Source organism: Siphateles boraxobius, unplaced genomic scaffold (assembly GCF_051911475.1).
Source record: "Siphateles boraxobius isolate OS27281-9 unplaced genomic scaffold, OSU_SipBor_1 1, whole genome shotgun sequence".
Taxonomy (NCBI): domain Eukaryota; kingdom Metazoa; phylum Chordata; class Actinopteri; order Cypriniformes; family Leuciscidae; genus Siphateles; species Siphateles boraxobius.
Genome location: NW_027508699.1, coordinates 294979 through 307338, shown reverse-complemented (window position 1 = coordinate 307338; position 12360 = coordinate 294979).

Genomic DNA, 12360 nt, shown 5'->3' with positions numbered 1-12360 from the left:
TTTCAGGTCTTTTATTGTTTTAATACTGATGATTTTGGCATACAGCTCATGAAAACCCAAAATTCCTATCTCAAAAAATTTGCATATCATGAAAAGGTTCTCTAAACGAGCTATTAACCTAATCATCTGAATCAACTAATTAACTCTAAACACCTGCAAAAGATTCCTGAGGCTTTTAAAAACTCCCAGCCTGTTTCATTACTCAAAACCTCAATCATGGGTAAGACTGCCGACCTGACTGCTGTCCAGAAGGCCATCATTGACACCCTCAAGCAAGAGGGTAAGACACAGAAAGAAATTGCGGCGTGGCATGGAGGCAATCAGCCTGTGGCACTGCTGAGGTGTTATGGAGGCCCAGGATGCTTCGATAGCGGCCTTAAGCTCATCCAGAGTGTTGGGTCTTGCATCTCTCAACTTTCTCTTCACAATATCCCACAGATTCTCTATGGGGTTCAGGTCAGGAGAGTTGGCAGGCCAATTGAGCACAGTAATACCATGGTCAGTAAACCATTTACCAGTGGTTTTGACACTGTGAGCAGGTGCCAGGTCATGCTGAAAAATGAAATCTACATCTCCATAAAGCTTTTCAGCAGATGGAAGCATGAAGTGCTCCAAAATCTCCTGATAGCTAGCTGCATTGACCCTGCCCTTGATAAAACACAGTGGACCAACACCAGCAGCTGACATGGCACCCCAGACCATCACTGACTGTGGGTACTCCAGTGCTGCTTATCTGTAGCCCAGGTCAGGCACTTCTGCCGCTGTTTCTGGTTCAAAATTGGCTTGACCTGGGGAATGCTGCACCTGTAGCCCATTTCCTGCACACGCCTGTGGACGGTGGCTCTGGATGTTTCTACTGGAATAGGTCCTTCTCCACAATCTTCCTCAGGGTCCGGTCACCTCTTCTCGTTGTGCAGCGTTTTTTGCCACACTTTTTCATTCCCACAGACTTCCCACTGAGGTGCCGTGATACAGCACTCTGGGAACAGCCTATTTGTTCAGAAATTTCTTTCTGTGTCTTACCCTCTTGCTTGAGGGTGTCAATGACGGCCTTCTGGACAGCAGTCAGTTCGGCAGTCATTCCCATGATTGCAGTTTTGAGTAATGAAACAGGCTGGGAGTTTTTAAAACCCTCAGGAATCTTTTGCAGGTGTTTAGAGTTAATTAGTTGAATCAGATGATTAGGTTAATAGCTCGTTTAGAGACCCTTTTCATGATATGCTAATTTTTTGAGATAGGAATTTTGGGTTTTCATGAGCTGTATGCCAAAATCATCAGTATTAAAACAATAAAAGACCTGAAATATTTCAGTTGGTGTGCAATGAATCTAAAATATATGAAAGTTTAATTTTTATCATTACATTATGGAAAATAATGAACTTTATCACAATATGCTAATTTTTTGAGAAGGACCTGTACAGGCCACGAGGGCACCATACAGATTTTATCAAATAATTTGCTGACTTTCTATTAGAGTACTGGCTGCACATAAAATCCTAATTGTTGGTGATTTTAATATACATGTAGATAATGAAAAAGATGCATTAAGATTGGCATTTAAAGACATTCTTAACTCTATTGGAGTTAGACAAAACATGTCAGGACCTACTCATCGTCGTAATCATACTCAAGATATAATATTATCACATGGAATCAATGATGATGCTGTTGAAATTCTACAGCAGAGTGATGACATCTCAGATCATTATCTAGTCTTGTGTAAACTTCATTTAAACAAGGCTGCAAAGCCGACTCCGTGTTACAAATATGTTAGACCTATCACTTCTGCCACTAAAGAATGCTTTATTAATAATCTTCCTGATCAGTTTCATCATCCCAGCATCGAACCAACCTTTCGGTTTGTAGACAACCTACATGAACCACTGAGCCACTGCCGCCCACTTAAAGAAGATTAAAGAAAGATTCCAACGCAATGGTACAACGAGCACAATCAGGCCCTTAAGAGAGCAGTCAGAAAAATGGAGCGAAACTGGAAGAAAGCTAAACTAGAGGTATTTCGCATTTTATGGAAAGAGAGCATGATTGCATACAGAGAGGCCTTAAAAACTGCAAGATCTGCATATTTCTCAACCCTATTAGAAGAAAATAAAAAAAAACTAGGTATTTATTTGAAACTGTGGCTAAACTAACGAAAAATAAAGCTTCAAGCTCTGATGTTTCCAAGCAGCACAGCAGTAATGACTTTATGAACTTTTTTATTTACAAGATTGATAATATCAGGGAGAAAATTATAACTATGCAACCATCTACTACAGTACTACAGGTACAGGTATTTATTTGAAACTGTGGCTAAACTAACGAAAAATAAAGCTTCAAGCTCTGATGTTTCCAAGCAGCACAGCAGTAATGACTTTATGAACTTTTTTATTTACAAGATTGATAATATCAGGGAGAAAATTATAACTATGCAACCATCTACTACAGTATCGCATCAGACAGTGCAGTGTAGTCTCACTAACAAATTTTTTTATTCATTCATTGCTATAGGAGAGGGTGAATTTTATAAACTCGTTAAATCATCTTTATCGACATCATGCATGTTAGACCCTATACCGAATAAACTATTGAAAGAGATGCTTCCAGAGGTCATAGATCCTCTTCTCAATATCATTAATTCATCTTTGACATTAGGATATGTACTAAAAAATTTTATGCTGGCTATCATTAAACCGCTTGTTAAAAAAACGCAACTTGATCCTATAGAGTTAGTCAATTACAGGCCGATCTCGAATCTACCTTTTCTGTCAAAGATACTAGAAAAGGCAGTATCTTCACAACTATGTTCCTTTTTAGAAAGGAATGGTATCTGTGAGAATTTTCAATCAGGATTTAGACCTTATCATAGTACTGAGACAGCTCTCATTGGAGTCACAAATGATTTGCTCTTATCCGTTCGTGGTTGTATCTCGCTATTACTGCTTCTCGATCTTAGTGCTGCATTTGACACTATCGACCACAACATTCTTTTAAATATACTCGAAAATGATGTTGGCATTAGTGGAATTGCACTAGCATGGTTTATATCATACTTATCTGACCGTTATCAGTTTGTAGCAGTAAATGAAGAGATGTCTAATCGAACACAAGTTCAGTATGGTGTAGCACAAGGCTCAGTACTAGGACCGTTGCTGTTCACTCTGTACATGCTACCCTTAGGAGATATCATTAGGAAGCAGAACCAGGAAGTATGACCATATTAGACCGGATCTGTCAACACTGCGGCTCCCTATTAAACATCATATACATTTTTAAATATTGCTGATTACTTACAAAGCACTAAATGGTTTAGCTCCCCTGTACTTGATCGAGCTCTTAAAGCATTATAGTCCTTCACGTCTATTGCGATCTCAAAATGCTGGCCAGTTGACAATACCTAGACTATCTAAATCGACTGCTGCGGGAGATCCTTTTCCGATTTAGCACCAGAACTTTGGAACAATCTTCCTAACATGGTCTGGAAAGCAGACACAGTCTGTCAGTTCAAATCTAGACTAAAAACACATCTCTTTGGCTTAGCATACACATAACACATTATAGACTTCTATAATTCAATGTTAGGCTGCATAATTTAGATCAGCCAGAACCAGGAACACTTCCCATAAATCCTGATGTACTTGGTACATCATAAGAAGGATGGCGTCTACGCTAATATTAGACTCTCTGTTTATCCCGCCGCAAACCGCCGGATCCAGGCCATATCCGGATCTGATAAAGGACCATCGCATGGACACGACGACAACGCATCCCTGAAGTGCCAGCCTCATCAACCCTGTGAAGGCCTCATGGACACCTCAACAAACTCGTCTCCATACCAGCGTGATGATTCTGACCCCAACCAGATGAACTGGATAAATATTGTGAAAGTTCTGATCCCATGTGACTTCTGACCTATACTGATGCCTGAATCATAATCATACACTGTTCGTTCATTGGCCAAAGGAGGACTGGCCCCCTGACTGAGCCTGGGTTCTCCCAAGGTTTTTTTCTCCTTTCTGTCACCTGATGGAGTTTTGGTTCCTTGCCACTGTTGCCTATTCGCCTTTCTTCGCCTTTGTCGGCATTGGCTTTCGGCTTGCTTAGTTGGGAACATTTAATTTTGTACTTGTGGTACCCGTCATGCAGTATACCTTATTTTGAGTCTGACTACACCACCCCCTGATGATGGGCAGGGGGAACCATAAATCTTCCTGTGAATGTAGTGTGCCTAATAATGTGTTTATCCTCGCAAAGGGACAGTCAACAAGGGGCAGGAATGTAAATGTATTACAAATGTATTATATTTAGTGCAAAAAAACGTAGAAAAGTTATTTAAAACGAATCTTAAAAATACTGGGATAAAGAACTGGTGATTTTCCTCAATCTAGGAAGGTCGGATCAGCCAATGCAAAACGCCTGTTCAGAAGCCCCTGGGGAGACAGAAACAGGAGACCGCAACCCAGCACCAGTCGAAGCATGCAACACAGCAAGCTCTACACACTTAAGAGCTTTAAATACCACTACAAAATATCACACCGTGCTGTAGTTATAAGTACACACCAATACAGTGACTCTCCCAGTGTGGTCCCCTGAAGAGAATGGTCAAATCGTCAGTATGGATCCGGCCTTGTACAAGAATAACCTATGCAGAAGACATAGTTAGGGAGGCAAATGGCATTGCTTAGTCAAGAAAATAAAAAATGCTATTATGAATGTGGCACATGAGTGGCAGAATTACAGATAACCAAACAATAACAAAAATTAAACAGCAGAAAGCAATAAAGAAATGCTTATTAATCGCATGAAAACAGTGGCTGGCCTGGTCTCTTTTCAAGAGAAACCAAGCATGTTAGTTACCAACCTCATTAAACAGCTTAGCATAGTCAACGCAAACATAACCAAAAATATAGGCCTACTTTTCAGTATGCTCAACCGTCCCAGAGCGCATTAACATGCAGAGAAAAGGTGAACGTTCTGTTGCTACGGACAGAGAAAATCTTTAAAACATGTTTCAATGCAAATATAAAACATTCAATAGAAAATGTACATCTAGAGGCATTTACCAGTGCAGCCCAGCAGCTCGAGTCACACTGGGGGTGACCGCATAAATGTTTAACCTCCATACAGGAGCCTGTGTCCCCTGTGAATTTCTAGCATTTCTAGAATTACCCTTAATAAAATAAAATAAATAAGTGTCCAAATTCAATGGCAGGGATTAAACATGCTCTACAATGACCAGTTATTCCTGCATGAAAAGGGAGCTCAACTCACATCACCATATCTAGCCTCAACACGGAAAAAAATAATTTGCTTGTATATCTGGTTGTACCCCTTTATTACCCAAAACTTAACATAATTGTGCCCTTATACCTACACGGAGGTACACTATAATTAGGGAAACGTACACCATAATTTCGGTTTACTTACGAAGTTCTTTGTAGGTTGTATATCTGCTTGTTACCCCTTTATTACCCAATACTTAACATATTGTTCCCTTATACCTACACGGAAGTACACTATAATTACAGAAACGTACACCGTAATTTCGGTTTACTTACACAGTTGTTTGCGGGTCGTAATATAAAGTGTTACCATCTCACCTTTGGAGAAGACTTTTGATTTTATACTCAAACAATGCAAGTACAGTATTACTACTTAAATTGAGATTACCCCAGAATGAATTGCATTACTATCCCTCCCCAATACTTATGTACATGTCACATGCCTGTCCTGTCTTGTGTTGCACATGGGTGTTTTGTTATTTTGGGCCATGTGCTCTTGTCCTTGTCTGGTCCCTCCCCCTCGTTACCTGATTATTGTTTGAGTTCTTCCACCTGTCCCCTCTTGATTTGTTCCCTTCATAAGTCTCCTCTTGTTTGCAGTCTTTGTTGGACCGTTGTCTAATGTTTCCTGTTCCCTATGATCCTCCAGTAAGTTTCATGTTCTGTTTTTGTTTTATATTTATTAGTTATGTTTTCCCCCTCGTGGGTTTTGTTTTGTGTTTATGTTTTCTTTTGTAAATAAATATAATTTCTCCTAGAAGAGGGGCCAAGTCAGAGACTGTTCACGTCCCGTCTGCCCAGTCAGAGACTGTTCACGTCACGTCTGCCCAGCGAGAGACTGTTCACGTCACGTCTGCCCAGCGAGAGACTGTTCCATCACGTCTGCACAGCGAGAGACTGTTCACGTCACGTCTGCCCAGTGAGAGACTGTTCACGTCACGTCTGCCCAGCGAGAGACTGTTCACGTCACGTCTGCCCAGTGAGAGATTGTTCACGCTCCGTTTGCCCAGTCAGAAACCGTGCACATCCCGTCTGCCCAGTCTGAGACAGATCAGGAAATGCCCATTCGTGTGGCCGCCAAGGCACTTATGGACTATCTGGAGCGTCTGGCTGGGATCCTGGACATGCCCGTGTCTGCTGTCCAGTTCTTGTGACTGTTACAGTTCTTGATGAACTGTCTGCTTCACCCTGGCCGCCCGATGAACTGTCTGCTTCGCCCTGGCCTCCCAGGACTAAGCGTTCTGTTCCTCCCGTTCCGCCCTGGCCTGTCCCTCCCGTCCCGCCCTGGCCTGTCCCTCCGGTCCCGCCCTGGCCTGTCTCGCCCTGTCCCTCCCGGCCCGTCCCTCCCGGCCCGTCCCTCCCGGCCCGTCCCTCCCGCCCCGTCCCTCCCGCCCCGTCCCTCCCGTCCCGTCCCGTCCCTCCCGCCCCGTCCCTCCCGTCCCGTCCCTCCCGTCCCGTCCCTCCCGTCTCGTCCCTCCCGCCGCCTCCCTCCCGCCCCGTCCCTCCCGCCCCGTCCCTCCCGTCACTCCCGTCCCGCCCGTCTCTCCCGTCCCGTCTCTCCCGCCCCGTCCCGTCCCTCCCGCCCCGTTGAAGCAGAACCCTCAGCAGAACCCTCAGCAGAACAAGGAGCATTAACTATACAGACCAAGCACTTGATGCCTTAGGCCATCAGCTAAAATATACAAGTAAATTGACATGGGGAAACAGACAAGCTCTGAATTGGCTACTGGCAGAGAAAGGAGGAGTGTGTGTGATGTTTGGGACTGATTGCTGTACCTTTATCCCAAATAACACAGGCCCTGATGCAGCTTTTACTACTTTTACTTTTACCATGAAGACGCTGAAGGATCTAATACACGAGGTTGCTGAAAATGCGGGGAAAGACAGACATTTTGAAGACTATATATGTGGATCCTGGAAAGAATGGCTACTTCATTAAGGTGGGATTAATAATAACTGTGGCTGTTTCGACATTTCATTGGCTGTCATTTCCCTTCTGTGGTTCTGCTGTGTTGTGCCTTTCCTCAGATCTATGCTGGCCAATGCAGCCGCCAAGCAGATGATCAATGTATCAGCCCTCAGGTGCTCTTCGGTCATTTCTGACCAAAACATTTTTCGTTTTGAATTTTTAAAAATCACAGCTTCATCGGAATGTTACGAACAAAACTTGGTAACTTTTATCGCATTAGGTATGTGATCACACAAAAAAATTGAGGTCGTGATCCGAGCAGGCTAAGTGGTCGTAAAAAAATAGTCACACTTGTACTCTTCGGTCAAAAATGACCGACCATAGGAAATGAATGGGAAATTGACAAAAACACAAAAAGTCTGGGAATTTTTTCTATTAAAAAAAACTATTATTGAACAAAAATAAATTGCATTGGTTTTACTGGGATGGAGAAAGTTTAATTTTTAGGTGTCCGGTCACATCTGACCGGGAAGATAACACGTGTGACTCCGAAACGAAGAGCACCTGAATTAAATCACTATAAAGAAAAAATCTAAAACTTGATAAGAAATAGTCTTTGAGATTGTTTAAATGTATATTCAAATCCACCTATAAAAAAAATGAAGTAAATGTGTACATAAACAGCTGGGGAATTCACATGCCTCTCCATAGAGAGCCATCTAGTGGTTACGACGTGGTTCTACGCTTTCTCTCCACACTCTTACCAGATGGCGCTAATCTGCCTTCAAAAAATATTTTTTGAAGGTCAGGTCTCTATTTTAACCTAAAATACTGCTTTAAAAAAATAAATAAAAAATATAAAAAAAATTGTATTATTTTCAATGGCAAAAAATTGACCATAAATATTGCATAAATATTAATAAGTAACATCAAATTCTCTCAAAATACAAAATTAAAAAGAAAAAATATTATTTAACAAAATAAATTACATTGGTTTTACTGGGATGGAGAAAGTTTATTTTCAGGTCTCCGGTCACTTCTGACGGGAAGAGAACAAGTGTGACTCGGAAACGAAGAGCACCTGAGGGTAAACGATCGGTAGTTGACTTCGGGTGCACAAACTCAAGAGTGTACCCAATTGGGCCAGGCCTGGATTAACTAGATTATTTCCTGTAAGAAGTTCTGGTGGAAGAGTACCGGATTGGGGTACCTTGCCGCTTTTGATTTCTACTAGTTTTGATTCTGTTTTTGAAGAGAGAGGGAGTTACTAACACTGTGTCTTTTCTTTGTAGGGTAAAATTAGATAGACTATTAGAAAACGACGGGTAGAGTTGGGAGTTAGTTAGATGGGTTTTTGTATTTCTTTTGAAAGGACCCCTGTGGCGAGGGGGGCGTGGTTTAGCGGAGTCTGTGGCGGGAGAGCGAGCGCGGAGCCGAGCGGTAAGTAAGTAGGTCAAGTGCGAAATGACAAACACCTTCTTCTGATTGCAGTAATTGCCTTGGGGAGACCGGATTAAAGCCGGCTGGTGCGAGAGAGCGAGTGAGAGAGGTGGACTGGTGACTCGTACAACGTTCCTGAGCCGTTACAAATGATCACATCGGAAAGAGTTTCTTAAAAGTGGACTGAGAGCTGAAACAGCTTGGAAAGAGTTATTTTATTATTTACATTATGTGCACGTGGCGCACATTTACTTTGGTGTTTTGAGAGAGAATAAAGTGTACGAGTCCCAGTCACGCCGACCCTTGTCTTCTTCCATCCACCCACACACTGAACCATTTTTACAACCCCCTTCTGAATATATTTTACACTTATAATCATACTGAGAATATTTTTACATAAAATCACACTAATTGTTCACAATTATGAATATGTGAGTGAGATGGGACGACAGAAGGTTTGAAGCAGGTCATTGTCCGTGCTACGAGGTAATGCAACCAGATACAAAGGGAACGATAAGAATGTTTTTATTATTCTTCACTTTATTAGCTTTTTTAACTTTTATATTTTTGATACATTACTGAAACAAGCTTAGAAGACTAGACGTTACATGAATTAGACTACTGTAACATGTATATATGGTGCAAAAGAGAAATTAATAGCTAGCGCGGTCGTCCAATGTTGAACCGACAAGGGCAGACTCAACTGGTGGTTTAAAAACCTGCTGTCTGCTCCAACACCAGATAGCGGCCTAGGCAGCGCCAGGGCACCTCTGGCAATGATGGAGCAACCTAGATAGCTCTCCAGGCCACCAGAAGCGCCTGCGTAGTTCCTCTGGCATCGTTGGACAGATGACTTAAAATTTATACACTGCTGTATGTTGATTACACTGAATGTTTGAAGTGAAATCTAAACCTATAAAGTGATGGTCTGACAGGAAGGTGAGATCTTTTACTCCACTCCAGACAATAGGGGGTGGAGATGTTTGGTCTCACTATTCCTCCAGAGTGTACCTTTGTGACAAAAAGCCTATTGATAGAACAGGTGGATGGTCTATATTGACCATGTTTGCTAGACAGGTGAAGAGAGGCTTGCTCATGAAGATACATTCTGGGTAAGAACATTGTGAAGTTGGGACTAGAATTAGTCCAAAAGGGGGGATGTGTTGGGGAATCTCCTCTGTCTCATGCACCAGTCTAAATGCTGTAATGCCAAGCAGAAAACTGGGTCACAAGGATAAGAGAATGGAAAAGTACCCAAAAAACATTGTAGGAGAGATGCAGGTGTTGGGAAGCACTGGAAGAGAAACATATTATATAAAATGAAGATGTTCCACCAATAGAAGATGTTCCACCAATAGAAGAAGGTATAGGGAGATGTTTTTAATGATGGCGAGATACGACAATACAGATGCCCATTGGGTAAAAATATAACAATACACAGAGGTGGACTCTGTAACGTTCCACACGCGGGGAAACAAGGGTAAGTTCCAAAAGCTGTAGTTTATTAGGGATCATCCAAAATCGTACATCCAGTCCAGGCAAGGGTCAAATTCAAAGGCAATCCAAAAACAAGAAAACAAACACGAACAGTCAAAAAACAGGCAACCAGAAGTGGTGTGACAATATACAAGGACTCCGTCACACATACTGAAACAGACAGGGTTATATACACAGGGAATCGACAATGATCATGGGGAATTGGCTGAGTGCAATGATCAGTGATAAGGAACAGCTGAGTGCAATGATGAGACAAAGGATCGTGGGAAATGTAGTTCATCAGTGAAGGACACCGTGGGAAAAGGAGGACATCTAGTGGACATCAGGGGAACACAAACCCAACACTGTGACATAAACGGAGCGGCTACCAGACGCTCCACGACAACAACAGAAAACACAACACAATACAAGAGGTTCAGGAGGGAGGTGGAACGGTGGAGGATCAGGGGGAGGGAAGGTGGGCTAGGTCCATGAAGGGAGACAGGAACAAGGGGTGATAGTCCAGTTGGGTAGTGCACATATTAAATAATACCATTACCGATGTGATAAAAGCACCAAATTTTACATGAAGATTCTTTAGGACCTCCTGAATGATTTCAGCCTAGGAGCCCAGCTGAAATATTGAAATTTAGTGTCAAATCACTTAAAAAACATTATTCATGAAAAACGTTTTTTGTTTTTTTTTCCATCTCAAGTAAAACTTTCAGGATAATGGCCTTTTAAGACCACTGAATAAGCTTCCTTTTGTTAATTTGTGCTCAGGCCAGTAGATCTTCCAAATTATAAATGTAAAAAAAAGAGTGCCAAGACACCTTATACCTAAAAAAAATCAAAAAGCCCTGTATAATATAGGCAGAATTATTAAAAAAAGGCAGCAAAAATGCTTAAATGTTAAGAGATCTTGGTTTTCTCTTTTATTTTTCAATTCAACTAGGTCATTCATAGCTATTCTACTAAGTTCATAGTTTCATAGTTCATAGTCATGCTTACATAACATTAGTTTCTGAAACTTCAACATGGAGCTGAACTGGGCTCTATGTATTATTTGCCAGAAAGACACATCTGAACCCCTGAGATGTACTTTGCAGACACCTGGGACAAGTGGTGTTAAATCTCATGCCTATAGATAATTTCTTGCTAATGTCGAGCAATTCAGAGCGATTGACAATCTTCCAACTAAACTCTATTTTGGGAATGATGAAACTGCTACCAATTTTGCTTCACATTCTGCTTCTTGGCACAAATCTTGCCACCTAAAGTTTAACAATTCAAAGCTTATGAAAATAACAAAGAAGAACATGCGGAATGCTGTTGAATCTGGACGGGGAAAGCCAATGAAACGCCAACGACTGGATGTTCGAAAGTGCTTCTTCTGTGAGGGTGGCATAGATCAAGGTGCTCTCCATGAAGTATCAACATTTGATACTGACAAGAATATCCGAACCATGATCACTGAACTTAAGGACACAAGGCTTATGACAAGGATAGTTAGAGGAGATTTAATTGCAATTGAGGCAAAATACCATTTACCATGCCTTGTAAAGCTGAGAAATTGCTACCGTGGACTCGCTAGTAAGAGCTACCAATGTCCAGAAAACATAGATGAAAATATGAATGAGTCTCGCGCTTTCGTTGAACTTCAGGACTACATTGAAAAATGTGTTGATTCTGGAGTCCTTCTCTTTATGCTATCTGAGCTCCACTCTTTGTATGTAAATCGACTTCAGGAACTGGGTGTCAGTAAGCAAGTCAACAAAACCAGATTGAAAAATCATTTGTTTCAATGCTTTCCAGATGCACAAGAACAATTTGATGAAGGAATCATCAAATCATCTCTGAGGAAGAGAGATTTTGATGAAGATGCTCTCATCCTGGCAAAAGCTGCGAAGATTATTAGAAATGACATATTCAACCATACAGGCTTCAAATTCACTGGCTCCTTCCCAGAAAGATGTCAAGAAACTTCACTTCCTTCAAGCTTAAAGTCTCTTATCTCGATGATAATGAATGGCTCCAACTTGAAAGATCAAGAGAAATGTGAGTCTCAGGCTTGCCTCACAATGGGACAAGGCATTCTTTATAACACAAAGAAAAAGGCAACACCCACTGCTAGGATGACCAGACACAGCCTTGAACGTGAACCACCACTCCCTATTTACATAGGCCTTAATGTACATGTACAAACCAGAAGCAAGCAACTGGTCCAGCAATTAAACCAAATGGGTATTAGCATTT